The following is a 13,057-nucleotide window of genomic DNA, read 5'->3' on the forward strand; positions in this document are numbered from 1 at the left end:
TTTTAAATCTTTCCCTTCTTAATTACGTTTTTTTTTTTTTTTTTTTTTGTATAACACCTAAATATGCTTCTATTCGGAGCACAAACATACAGTGATAACAATTAGCAGAATAATTACACTCTTTCTGTCAGTGTAACCTCATGGCACAGAAAGTATTACAAATCCATTTTAAAACATATTAAATGTTCATATTAATGAGGATAATAGAGAACAAGTACCAGCAAACTAAATATTGTTAATGATTTTGAGCTATTAAATTCATTACCATTTTCTTTCATAATAAAGTGGTTAGTTGCTAATTAGACCTTTTTTAACTCATCATTATTGAATTCATTACATTGTGTGCAGTTAACCCTTAGAGGTCTGTGGGTGTGCGTGCGCAATTAAAATAATTTTAATACCATATCAAGGAGATATAGGGAGTTCTTATGGCATTTCTAACAGTTGTTACATATACTTTCCTTATGTATATTTTGTTAGCAGGATAAGCCTGGCAGCTTCATGACTGTCACTGCATCTTTGCCAACACATAATACAGAAGCAGCCTGAATTCATTAGGGTTATTACCATTAGTATTTACAATAAATGTGCATCCCACTCATTTCATTATAAATGTCAGACATGCACAAAAATTATACTAAGGCAACTAAGAGTGAGTTTAAAATAGTTTTAGTGCAACCTATGAGGAAAGCCCAACCTGAAGTCAAGCAAAAATTAATATTGACCAATAGGAGAATTATAGTCTTAGAATTTTAGCATGTGTTTTTCTACACAGCTATCCTTGGGCAGCTTGATAGAGCTACACACATGCATTTTGTCATGGCTGCTAGCCTTAGGAAGCAACTATGGCCGAGTAACAGAACTTTGCTTTATGTTGGTATTTAGTACTAAAATATAAACGGTTATCTTCATTATCAAGCTGAAAATAAAATTGCAGGTGGATGGGTAGGTGTGTAAATGAGACATATTCATTAACAGAAAAGGAAGCTTCATCTGTGTGTGTTTGTGAGTGTATGTGTGTGTGTGTGTGCACGCGTGTTGTGCCTGTGACCCTCTATGTGGGAAAGGCAGAGAGGGGAATTTGGTCTTGGGGTCTGTAATGGGGCGGCAGGGTGCTAACAATGCTTAAAAATCCCTGATTAGAGCAAAACGTAAGTTTGATTGTGCACACTGCAGAGTCAATAATTAAATATACAACTTAGCGCAATCATCTTCTTCCAAGAATATGTAACTCTGATGCAGAACCAAATAATGTGTGCCTGCTGAGAAAAAAGGTGGCCCTCTCAAAAATATTCCTCCCTGTTAAAAAAGAAACAAAAACAAAAATTAATTGATGGGAAAACCAAAGCTAATATATATTCTTCTCTTGTTCTTATTTGAAACAAAAATCATCTCATGTTCTCTCCATGTTTATGATGTCAGGAGAGTGAAGAGTAAAAGTAGATGCAGTTAGTAGTTTCTTTTCTTCATTTGGTTTTTTTTTTTTTCTCCATAAAAACCTGAAGATAGGAAATATAAAAGTAAAGAAAGACTTGGATTTTGCAAATCAATATACTGAAAGAATGTAGGTCAGGTTGCTAGCCTTGTGAACGTGCTAAATGTCTCTCAGAATTACTTTTTAAAGGATATGGGGCATGAGTTCTATCCCTGTGTGCCTGCCCTCATAAAAGGTTATCAACTCTGAATCAAGATGGCTGATGGAAGAAACGGCTTTCTTCTCCTCCCTCCTCAAATCCTATCTAAACGACACAGGAAATACAAAAATAAATCTATATCAGTTCCTGGAAGTCTGCTAAGGGGTCCCAGAGGAATGACCAGTTAGGAAGTCTGGAAGATATTTAGCAGATGTTTACTGATCAAGCACAACAACCCTTAAAATAAGGAATCTATAGCTCCTGAAGACAAAAAAAAAAAAAAAAAAGACGTCCAAGAAGTATTTTCTCCAGTTATATCCCCAATAAACTTCGAGATTAGAGACAGTTGAGTCTACAAAAAGCAGCCAGTCCAGCAACTTATTACAGGATAAATAGCTATTCTTAGAACATCGGACTCTAGCGTTTACCTTCAGTTACTACCTGGATGGAATATGATCTTTTGAAATTGGATTTCTTGCACATGGAGGGGAGCATTTGGGGACCTCGGCTCAGTTAATTAAGGGGTGGCACTATTAATGAGGTCAAGATTTTGAGTTCTGGCCCCGGTCAACTTGCATGTATTTGTTCAGTTTTTCATTCAATAAACAATTTGACATGTGCCAGAGATTGTGCATACATTACAGGAACCAATGTATCTCCCCAGTGACAGTCTGTATGGATTGATCCAAATTATGTTCCAAGTCCCAGCTGCCACTTTAACTGTGTGACGTCCATCTTGTGAGACTGTTGTGGCTTAGGATGGAATATGTGTACTTTACTTCAATTTGAAAGAACAACATCAGCACACAGAGCTGCTGAGGGTGTACCAGTAAATGCAAACAAATTGAAGTCTGAGAGTTTTAAAATCTGGGTATATAAAGAGTTAAATCAGTTTTAATGTTAACTCTGACCAGTTCAAGACTCTAGAGGCGATCTTAATTTTGAAGGGAATGGTGTGACAGGATAGGACTAAATAAACTGATGGCTAACTGATCAATCAATATATAAGTCAAGAATAAATTTAGCTGGAAGATTATAGACACGCACCACAAACTAGGTATCTCTTCATAAAATGAATAAAACTGTATTAACTCATTGTTCTATGGGAGGTTAAGGTTATATACCGTCAAATAATAAGATTGATTTTTAAATATGTATGCATGGCAAAGAAATCAACAAGAGAGAGCCATCCCTGTGAAAAGTTACTCTTATTCAAGTAATAATAGTACTTTTGCCCACCACCCCCACACTCAAACTTGGAATATGCCTTTAGAAATTACCTTTAGACCCAGGGCACATCTATTTCAATATATACAACTGTGACACCTTTTTCCTTTGTAAAATGAATTTGGTTCCTGGATATATCCAAAATCATTTGGCCAAAAGTCTGGTGAATGAGATGGTTGGTTAAGCTGGGCATATTTTTGATCAAAAGCAAGACTGATTTTCACACGTATCTTATAAACTGGTGCTAAAGAAAAAAAAGGCTTAGTGCTTAATAGCTACTTCTCATTCATGGTTACCTGTACTGCAGACTTTCCAATTGCCACTCACAGTTAATGGTGGATAGAGAAAGAACCTTCAGAGGGATAACAGAGCACGGTTATAAAGTTGTCTTTATAATCAGGGTATGTAAGGACTATCTAAAGTTAGTATTCAAGTACAGAATTACATTTATCCATTAATTTTATGAATCTAGTTGTAGAGCTATGTGGTATTCAAATAAAATCATGAAACTTAAATCATCCCATTTCCCTGCTTCTACAGTTCTGTTTGTGAAAAGAATGTATCATTTCCATGTTCTCGAAGACCTAGTCTCTCTCTCTCTCTCTCACACACACACATACACACACCACAGACATAAAAGCATAAAATATATACACTACCCACTGCTTTTTGAATCTTTCAGGTTTCCCTCATGAAGAAAAAATTTGGATCTTCCTCATGTTCTCTTGTTGCTCATTGCAGTGTTAATTTACCTCCTTTACATTTAAACTCCTTCTTGGAGGAGCACATTATCCTCCTTTACCAAATATTGGGATAAACACAGCATATTTCAATTCAGTCTTCTTCATTCTAAATCTTTTAATCAATAAGGCTCTACAAGACAAGTTCAGGTCTTTTGCTGTTTATTCAAATCCATGTGTTCATATTTTTTCCTTTTGGTCTAAAGACCTTTATATTATAAGTGTGAGGTGTCCTGGAAGAACATATAAAGATGTAGTGTTTATGCTTTAAATTCTTAAGTCAAGGGGTACAACTGAAGCTCAGTGGTAGAATTCTCACCAGCCATGCAGGAGACCTGGGTTTGATTCCTGGCCCATGCACTTCCCAAACAAACAAGCAAACAAACAAATGAAAAAACAAATAAAAGTTAGCAAATGGTGCTGCAGTAAGGGGATACTCACATGGAAAAAGAAGGAAATATGATCCCCGCCATGCAGCATACATAAAAAAAAATTCTTGAAAGTCCCTCCAAACTTTAATAAATTCCGCCATCCTTTTAAAACTGCGTCAACCTGTTAAAAAATACTTACCCCTGTGAGATGGGTGATGTCTTTCTGAAGAGATACAGCTCAAGAAGGTTTACTCGCACCTAGGAACTTTCACCCAGAGGTCCTTCTACAGAACCTCAAAGGAGAAAAGTAAGGGATACAGGGTAGAGTCTCCTGGTGTACAAATACCCAGCTATTCTGAAGTGTTGCCAAGGTTTTGTGTGTGTGACAAGATCTTAGCATGAGTGAATGTGGTTGCATATCCTAGTGGGAGGAGATTCACATGGGCAACTCCTTGTATACAACATTATAAACAAAGCCTACTCTCCCCCGACTTATCAATTCCTAGTTCTCCTTTAACTTAATGAATGATTCATGTACTAATAATGGTAAGAAACAATACTTTGCAATTAGAGCACACTTTTTCTTCTCTACAGGGTGCTCAGCGGACATTAGTTACCATCATTTCTTCATTCAGAATGTCCTGGGGGTGTTTGGGAGGCTTGTCATGGGTGATATCAGTTTTGTAATATCCTTGCTCTGAGAACACATATTTTTGTACAAATACCAATTCTCTGCATTGTTTAGGAGAAGGTAGCTAAGACGGATCCAACTTAAGATGTGCCAGAAAACTGTGGCAAAGCACATTGCTCATGACTATGAGCTCATTGAATGGTAAGATTGACAAGAACCCTGGACTGATCTGTCCAGTCCCCGCTATGGGCTGCTCCTCCATATAAAATGGAAATGCTAGCGTGCCTTGGGCCTCAGTTTGAGGCCCTAATTTCTCTCTATCCAGATTCTCTCTCTGGATAATGTTATTTGGTTCCACATCTTTAATTACCATCTCTATGCATTTATATAGATAAATATAATTCCCCAATTAATATTCCCTAGTTCTCATTTTTCTTCTGGCTCAGACATCCAGCCTCTTGGGTATGTCTGGGGCATCTCTAAATATACTTGCCCAGAATAGATGGCTTAATTCCCCCCAGTCACCTAATCTATTTCTCTCCAGGCCTCCCCATCTTAGAAACAAGAACACCATCTGCTTAAAGTTAGGACTTTCCTTAGCTCTTCCCTTTCCCACTCCTCCCCTAAATTCTCTACAGCAACAAGTCCTATCAGTGCTACTGAGGTTGATGGCAGTATCTTTTGCCTGTTCTATTCCAGTCTCTCCTACCTGGATTTCCGGATCTGTTCTAACCCGTCTTCAGTTCATTTCCACAGCAGCCACAGTAAATGTGCAGAGTTGAAACTTTTCAAAATAATTCCTCTTTTAAGAACATCCACATACTCCATGGACTTGATTCCCATTGAACATAGATGAGCATTGGTTCTACACATTGCCAAGCTCTCCGCAGCCTGGCCCCTGGCCTCTCTCTGGCCTCCTGTTGGGCTTCCCTGGCCCTTGCTCACTGTGTTTCAACCACACAGGCTGCCTTCCTGTTTCTGGATCAAACCAACCCAATTCATGCCTCTGAGCATAAGAACTTTATCTTTTCTCCATTTGGGATGCTTGCCAAGGAGAGTTTGAGAGAATGGCTTCTTTGCATATTCTGATTTTTTTTTAAAAATCACCATCATCCTCTTTTCATAAATACATCCTAAAGACCTTAAATGAAGTAGCCCTTGCACTACCTTTCATATCGCTTTATGTGTGTTCTTCACTTTGATTACTCGTATCTAAAGTTAGTTTGTTGTATTTTGTCTGCCTTCCTCAAAGTTTCATGAAACCTGGAATCTCCTGTATGTTATTCCTCATTCCATTTCTACCTTCTCAAACAGTGTAGGGCCCTAGTAGGTGATGGGCATATATTACCAAATATTATTGAAAAAACAAATAAGTAAATGAGGGTAATAGTGAAATTGCCTTCTGTTGCAATGAAGAAGATTGAGTTTATTCGATTTGTGTTTTAAAAATTCTTTAGGTGGAGTGTAGCTAGGATGTGAGGGGCAGGATTTAAGGATGGGAATGTAATTTGAAGACCACTGTATATTCCAGGTAATAAATGGGGAGGACTTGGGTTAAGGCAACATCTATGGACATGAAGAGGAAGGGGAAGAGATATGTAGCAAGATAATTGATGAGACCTGAGGACAAAATAGAGAGAAGAGTCAGGAATAAGGCTCAGGTTTCTAACCACAGTGACCTAAGTAAATGATGGCATTATTGAATAAATTTAAATATCGGGAAAAAGAACAAATTGACACTAGTAGCTGATGAAATTAGGGGCCCTCTGGCTAGCTTCTGATAACACCCCCTTTTTTATGGAATTAGTTCCCTCCTACAAGGATGAGTCCCTGATGACGATATTTTTATACTAGCTGTTCCTTTAGCCATAGCTATTTGGATCTGGAATTGTCATCTGATCCAAAATTTGGAATTGGAATTGATTGATTACGAATTAGTTCCTGAGTGTGGCAAGAATTGAGGTGACATAAATTCTTGAGCTTTGGGGCTGTCCAGTTTAATAAGCATCATAGAAAGTCATTTTACTAACCAAGAGAATGAAAATCAGATATGCAGAGAGAAACAGAAATGAGACAGCGAGAGAATGTGGTCTATGCTTCTGAGGGCTATTCAGTTTCTGCTTAAAATCCCCCAGAAAACTTCTGTCTTTGGTTTCCTAAATATACTCCAGGATCCAGAATTCTTTTGATAAATTCCTCTTCTCTCTCTCTCTCTCTCTCTCTCTCTCTCTCTCTCCCTAATTAATTAGCTTATTTTCTAATCCTTGCATCCAAAGGAAAAAATATAACACACATGTACATATGAACATCTATATATATATATATAAATTATATAAATGTAATTTAGCATGGAAATTTTATATTTTTTCTTAAACATAAGGGATCGAAATAATTCACTCTTCTTGCCTTAACACTCATTGAGATGATGTTCCTCAAACTCTAATAGGCAAGGAGGAAAATTCAAAGACCTTATAACATTTGGTCTCTGCCACGGGGAGTATTAGAAGCTGTTTGCCACCTGAAAAGTTAAATCATATGAATTTAATAATGATCTCACATGAAGGGTGTCAAAAAGCAGTGCTATACATGATTAATCGCCAGATGGTTCAGACAATAATGCTGTGAGTTCAGAGGCTGAAGATAGCCGAGGGCTGAGTGGACAGGTAAACTTCACAGGGATTGAGGACAAAGGTGGGACTTGAAGAATGGCTAGGGTTTGCACAACTGGACAGGAGTGAGAAGGAAGGCAGATGTCCTCCATGGGAGGTCTGCCATGAGCAAAAGCAGTCAGGCAGAGGAATCTTCTGAGCCCAGATGCCCAGCAGTCTTGATTCAAGAGGGCTGCTTGATAGGTAGAAGTGACAAGAAAGAATTCTCTGGTCTGCAGAAAATAATTTAGCACATCCTTCCAAAGGGAAACTGCTCATTCACTCTTCAGAGCAAGGACAAACCTCTTTTCCACTTGCCCTCTTTTAAACCCCCCTATGCCAATGCCTGTGACTGCTGACAGCTGCCAGGCAAACAACAAAGTCCCCCCAGCGTTGTCTCTGTTGTTTCTGTGAAACTAAGAGTCTAAGAAAACTCCCCTACAGAGGAGTTTTCACACTGGGATCCGAGCTGCACTCCCCTTGTACAGAATTGAACAGCTTTGAGAACAGGAAGAGAGCTGGGCCTTGGCAGCTCAGCTGCTGTGAGGGTAAAGGGATGGGAATATGAGCCATGGGGAGTCCAGCAGGGCCAAGACGGCTACGTCTGTGCTGGCCTGTGTGTGACCCTGAGAGAAAGAAACCTGCATAAGCCGAGGCCCCGCTCGCTCCCAGACATATGTGTAAGCAATACCCTGAGACAGCAGGGTCAGTGGTTTCCTAACAGAATGCAGATGGGGGTGGGGGGTGGGGGGTCTCCATCCATCCAACCAGGATGCACCAGCTTGGGCCTCAGCTTCCTCTTTTGAAACAGCAACACATTTCATAATGAATCTTTTAAGAAACCAATTGTAAATACAAACAAACCCCAAATCTTGATCTGCTGTTGGAAGTTAGCATGACTAAAACAAAAGAAGATAAAGAAAAAAAAAAAAAGGAAGATGAAGAAGGAACCCAATCCCTCAAAACGGTGCTCTAATTTCCACTTCCCATGCATAATACTCATTTGCATGTTTGTTTGTTTGTTTGCTTATTTATTACACCTGCACCACAGAGAAAAGTTTCTACTCCTTACATGCATTTATTCAAACTAACTTCTAGCATGAAAAGATTTGATGTGCCAGCATTTTTTCTTCTTTCAGACACTCAGGTCATATTTTACAGGCACTTGAGTGGTGCAATCACAAACTGCCCATGTCTTGTCCAGGTCATCAGCCTCACTATTTCCAAATGGAACTAGGTCAAGGCAATAGCAAAATGCTAAAAACTTGGCATTCCAGGAAGAAAGGAAAAGCAGCCAGGAGAGAGCTCCGAATCAGCTATTGGCACAGTGTCGCATAGAGAAAGTTAGAACTGGCCCACAGAGTCAGTTCTCACCATGAAAGGGGCGACATTTAAAAACACATGGACAGCTGAAAAGTCCAACTTCAAATCCAATTCCATGCCACCAAATGTCATAAGCCTTTTCTTTCTTCTCTTTACACCCATTTATACACAGAGGGGGTAAAAATGAAGCAAGAAAGAGACTCAGGCAGAGCTTGTTTGGATATAAAAGCCAATGGACCTGCAAAATTTATTCTATACAATGAAACACTAATACATCTAAATAGTTGTGCTTTTTTGTTTTGCTTTGTTCTGCAAGGGCAGGCTCCGGATCGGACCCTGATCTCTGGCATGGCAGGTGAGAACTCTGCCACTGAGCCACCGTGGCCCGCCCAACATGCTAATTAATTTTGAACCTTAATTAATTGATGTTTGTGAAGTACTTGGAGATTCTTGGGGGAAGTGTATTGGGTATTGTTTTATGATGTCATCAGTAAAATTATGTATGCAAGTAAGAGTAACTACACTCAATAAAAGCACCAGAGATATAGTGCAATTGTTTTTATATTTTGGAATATTAATTTACATTCTGCAGAATATAGTAGTGATGGGGTGATTAGGAAGCTTGGGACACTCTACTATACCCAAATTGCAGTGACCATATGATAATATCTAAGTATCTATGAAAGAATGGAGACATTTTATTGGCATACGATTCATTCCAAATTAATTACTAACTGACCTCGTTATCTACTTCTGCTGTAGCTAAACAAAATTAGTCATTCTTTCACATAATGGCTCCCACTTTCCTACTTTTGTGCCTTTGCTCTGCTGTGTCCTGCACCATGAGCGACCGTATTCCCATCTCGCCTTATCTAACTGCTCTCCATTCATCAGTGTCCATCTGAAGTGTCACCCTTCCATGGAGCATTCCCAAATCCCAGAAGTTAGAAGTCGTCAGTTCCTTTGGTGTTCCTTAACTCTACATTTATGCCATTCTTAAGAAATACAGTCAATCCATAAGGATGGTCATGCTTATACTGCAATAACCACCCCAAAATCTCTGTGACTTAAAACAGTAGTTTGTTTTTTACTTACTCGGATAAGCAAGGAAACTTTGTTTGAGAGTTCATCTTGACATTTGCATCCAGCATCACAGAGGCAGGGAAAACAGATTGAGAAAGCGTCATATTGTCTTCTTTTTTTTTTTGGCATGGGCAGGCTCTGGGAATTGAACCTGGGTCTCCATCATGGCAGGCAAGAATTCTACGACTGGGCCACTGTTGCACCACGCCACATTGTCTTTTAAAACATGGCCAAAGCAAGTTCTATGGTCATGCCCTAGTTCAAGAAGATGGAGAAGTGCAATCCCACCATGTTGCCCAGAATTAGAGACCTGGACAGTGGTGAGCTATCCTAAAGCCGACTACCCTGATTCCTTTGCTCTATATGGACTTTGAGCATGACTTCTGTCCTGTTAGAGGATCACTTAGGGGTCAGAATTCATGTTTGAATCATCTTTATGGCCAATATTGTTTTTCCTATGGAAGTCTTGTATTGTGAATAAGTCAATAAATATACAAATGAATGATCCAACAATGATGTACTTCATTAATCTTCCATATTTGTCTCTGTAATAATGCAAATAATAAACACTTGGTAATTATGTGTTTTTGCAATTAATGTTAAAATTATTTCATATCTCCAACATACATTAATCGATAACCAGGAAAGATTTCAAACCTTTAATTCATATATTCTATGTGTTTAGAATTCTTGGCTGAATTCTGGGAAAGGTACAAGATTCTAATAGTTGCACATTACAACACTGAGATCTTTTGGATAGAAAAGCAATATATACATACACATATAGACACAATGCAGAGGATGTGAAAGTGGTACCACAGTACGATAAGGCTGGCTTTAATGTATAAGCTGTTCCCATATGTCTCTTAAAAGTCAGACTCATGGTAGGTGTTTGAGAGACATCTAAACCTGTCTTTATCAGGACTTCATCAGGATCTTAGACTTTCTTAGCTTGGGAAATCAAAAACCCTTTTTGGCCACATTTTCTCTGTGGGTAGACCATTTCCCCTTTCCTAGCTCTAGTACTGGTATTGTTTACATAGACCAAAAGTGCATATATTCTTCTGTCCTAATCTCTTTGTGAAGTAAAGAATGAATAATAAATGATATCATGGAATAAACCCCAGCCACCCCAGCCTAGAATATACACTAATGAGAGGATAGTATATGCTCCACAACTTTCAAGCACAATATTGGACACAAAGAATGACCTAAAACAAGTTAAGAAAAGAAGACAAAAATAAAATATGGACTGATTGATTGATTTTGCAAACAAATAAAATAGAAAATAACCCACTGTGGTAGTTAGGTTCAAATGTCAACTTGGCCAGGTGAACGTACCTAGTTTTTGTTGCTGTGGACATGAGCCAATGGTAAGTGAACCTCATGTGTTGCTCATTACATCTGCAGTTGGCTAAGAGGTGTGCCTCCTGTAATGAATGATGTTTGATTTAATTGGCTAGTGCTTAAATGAGAGAGCTCAAGGTATCACAGCCCAAGCAGCTCAGCATACCTCATCTCAGCACTAGCAGCTCAGCCCAGGCCTTTGGAGATGCAGAAAGAAATCACCCAGGGGAAAGTTGTTGGAATGCAGAGACCTGGAGAGAAGGCCAGCAGAAATCACCCTGTGCCTTCCCGCATAAGAAAGAACCTCGTTTGAAAGTTAGCTGCCTTTCCTCTGAAGAACTAAATGAAATAAATCCCCTTTTATTAAAAGCCAATCCATCTCTTGTGTGTTGCATTCCTGCAGCTAGCAAACTAGAACACCCACAAATGACAAACTCATTCTATTCAAGTGTGTGACACCCAGTGAAGGCAGAGCCTTTAAGACTTACTTCATGCCTGGAATAAACATAAATGTGGGCAGCCTGAGTACCGGCTTCCCATCCCTTTCTTCCTCCCTTGTTCTTTCCCTCCATCTCTCCATCCCTCCCTCCCTCTTTTTTCCTCCCTCCCTCCTTTCTTTCCTTCCTTCCTTTTTTCCTTCCCACCTTCCTTTCTTCTAAGAGTAATGGAAGAGAGCAAGCAAACACACACTAGAACACATGATGGCTTTTGGGACTCTTAGCTGGAAGTACAGCTCTCATTTCCTAGACCACAGCAGCCTCAATCAAAAATAAATGAACCAGTGACATTTCTGTAATCCAAGATTACATTGAATAATCTTTATGGCCAATATCGTTTTTCCTATGGAAGTCTCTTATTGTGAATAAATCAATAAATATACAAATGAATGAACCAACAATGATTGCTTCCTTAATCTTCCTGAGTTTTCAAGGAGAACCTGAGTTTTGAATTCAAGGAGAATCTGAGTATTTCCATGAATGCTTCTACAATCATCATCATTCTCATATCTTAGGGTCCGTGGCTTCTGCTGTTCCAAAATATCCTCAGAAGTTTTCCAGGAATCTTTGCTATACATCATACCCCTGTAATTCAGGGGCTAATTTTGGGTTGCTCACAAGCAGTTCTCTGTTCAGCTCAAATAAGCATCACACTGGGGGGTGGGAAACATTTTCTCTAACCATGCCCTTTCAGTAGACCACAAACAGAGGTGCTGGAGCTCTCAAATTCTTGCAAATTCTTCCAGATGCAATTCTTCAAGTTGACAACCATCACCACCCAGGATTGTAACAAAGTTCCCAGGATTTGGGGATAAAAGACAAAAGATTTGAGCAACTTTGTACAATACAAAATCAAAGGAATTATTCTGTAATAGCTCCTGTGCCTCCTCCAAGTTCAGGGATTCTGGTTTTCTCTCCTTCAGAGAGATTCCTCCTCCATCAGTTATGCTGTTTGAGAAGGTAAGGAATAGTTAGTGTCCCTAAATTCCCAGTATCTTGTACCAAAATGAGTTATTGTTCTCTCTAAAGGTAATTAGGCCCCCATGCAAACAGAATCCTTTTCATCACTGAAAACATGTTTAGATATATCTGAATTTGCAATAAGCATGACATTTAAGGAACAGAATATTGCTATAGGAAGCCAATCAATGGGTTACATCTGCCCCCAGTACAAAGCTAAGTGGTGGCTCTTCAACAGATCCAAGGAAAGGAGGCAAAAAACAAAAACAAAAACAAAAACCCCAGAAAACACTGTGAAGAAAAACTAGGCTTAGATATTATAAGCAGTTAAATCATCTATCCAGGGATTGTTACCCAGGATTTGAGAAACATGTAACTCTGAACAAGAGTACTTGATTAAATCTCAGGAAATATGATCCCAAAGCACCATCATAACACAGGTTCCCTATCTGTATTTTTTTTTCAGGGTTAAAATAAATATAAATGTTTATTAAAATGTGTATTTGAGTAAAATCATACTGACAATATGTAAATCAAAACTGCCAAGATGCTCATCTTTTCCTTTGATGTATTCCGTCCATTGCTTTCCCTCCAAA

At 38.8% G+C, this 13,057-nt stretch overlaps 1 long non-coding RNA gene across 2 annotated transcripts in view; it reads right to left on the bottom strand.

Moving 5' to 3' along the window:
- The window catches only part of LOC143661545 (uncharacterized), a 122,073-nt gene that overhangs the window by 64,672 nt on the left and 44,344 nt on the right, over nucleotides 1–13,057 (bottom strand). The gene's annotated exons all lie outside the window — the stretch shown is intronic.

The sequence above is a fragment of the Tamandua tetradactyla genome, chromosome 17, assembly GCF_023851605.1.
Source record: "Tamandua tetradactyla isolate mTamTet1 chromosome 17, mTamTet1.pri, whole genome shotgun sequence".
Lineage (NCBI taxonomy): Eukaryota > Metazoa > Chordata > Mammalia > Pilosa > Myrmecophagidae > Tamandua > Tamandua tetradactyla.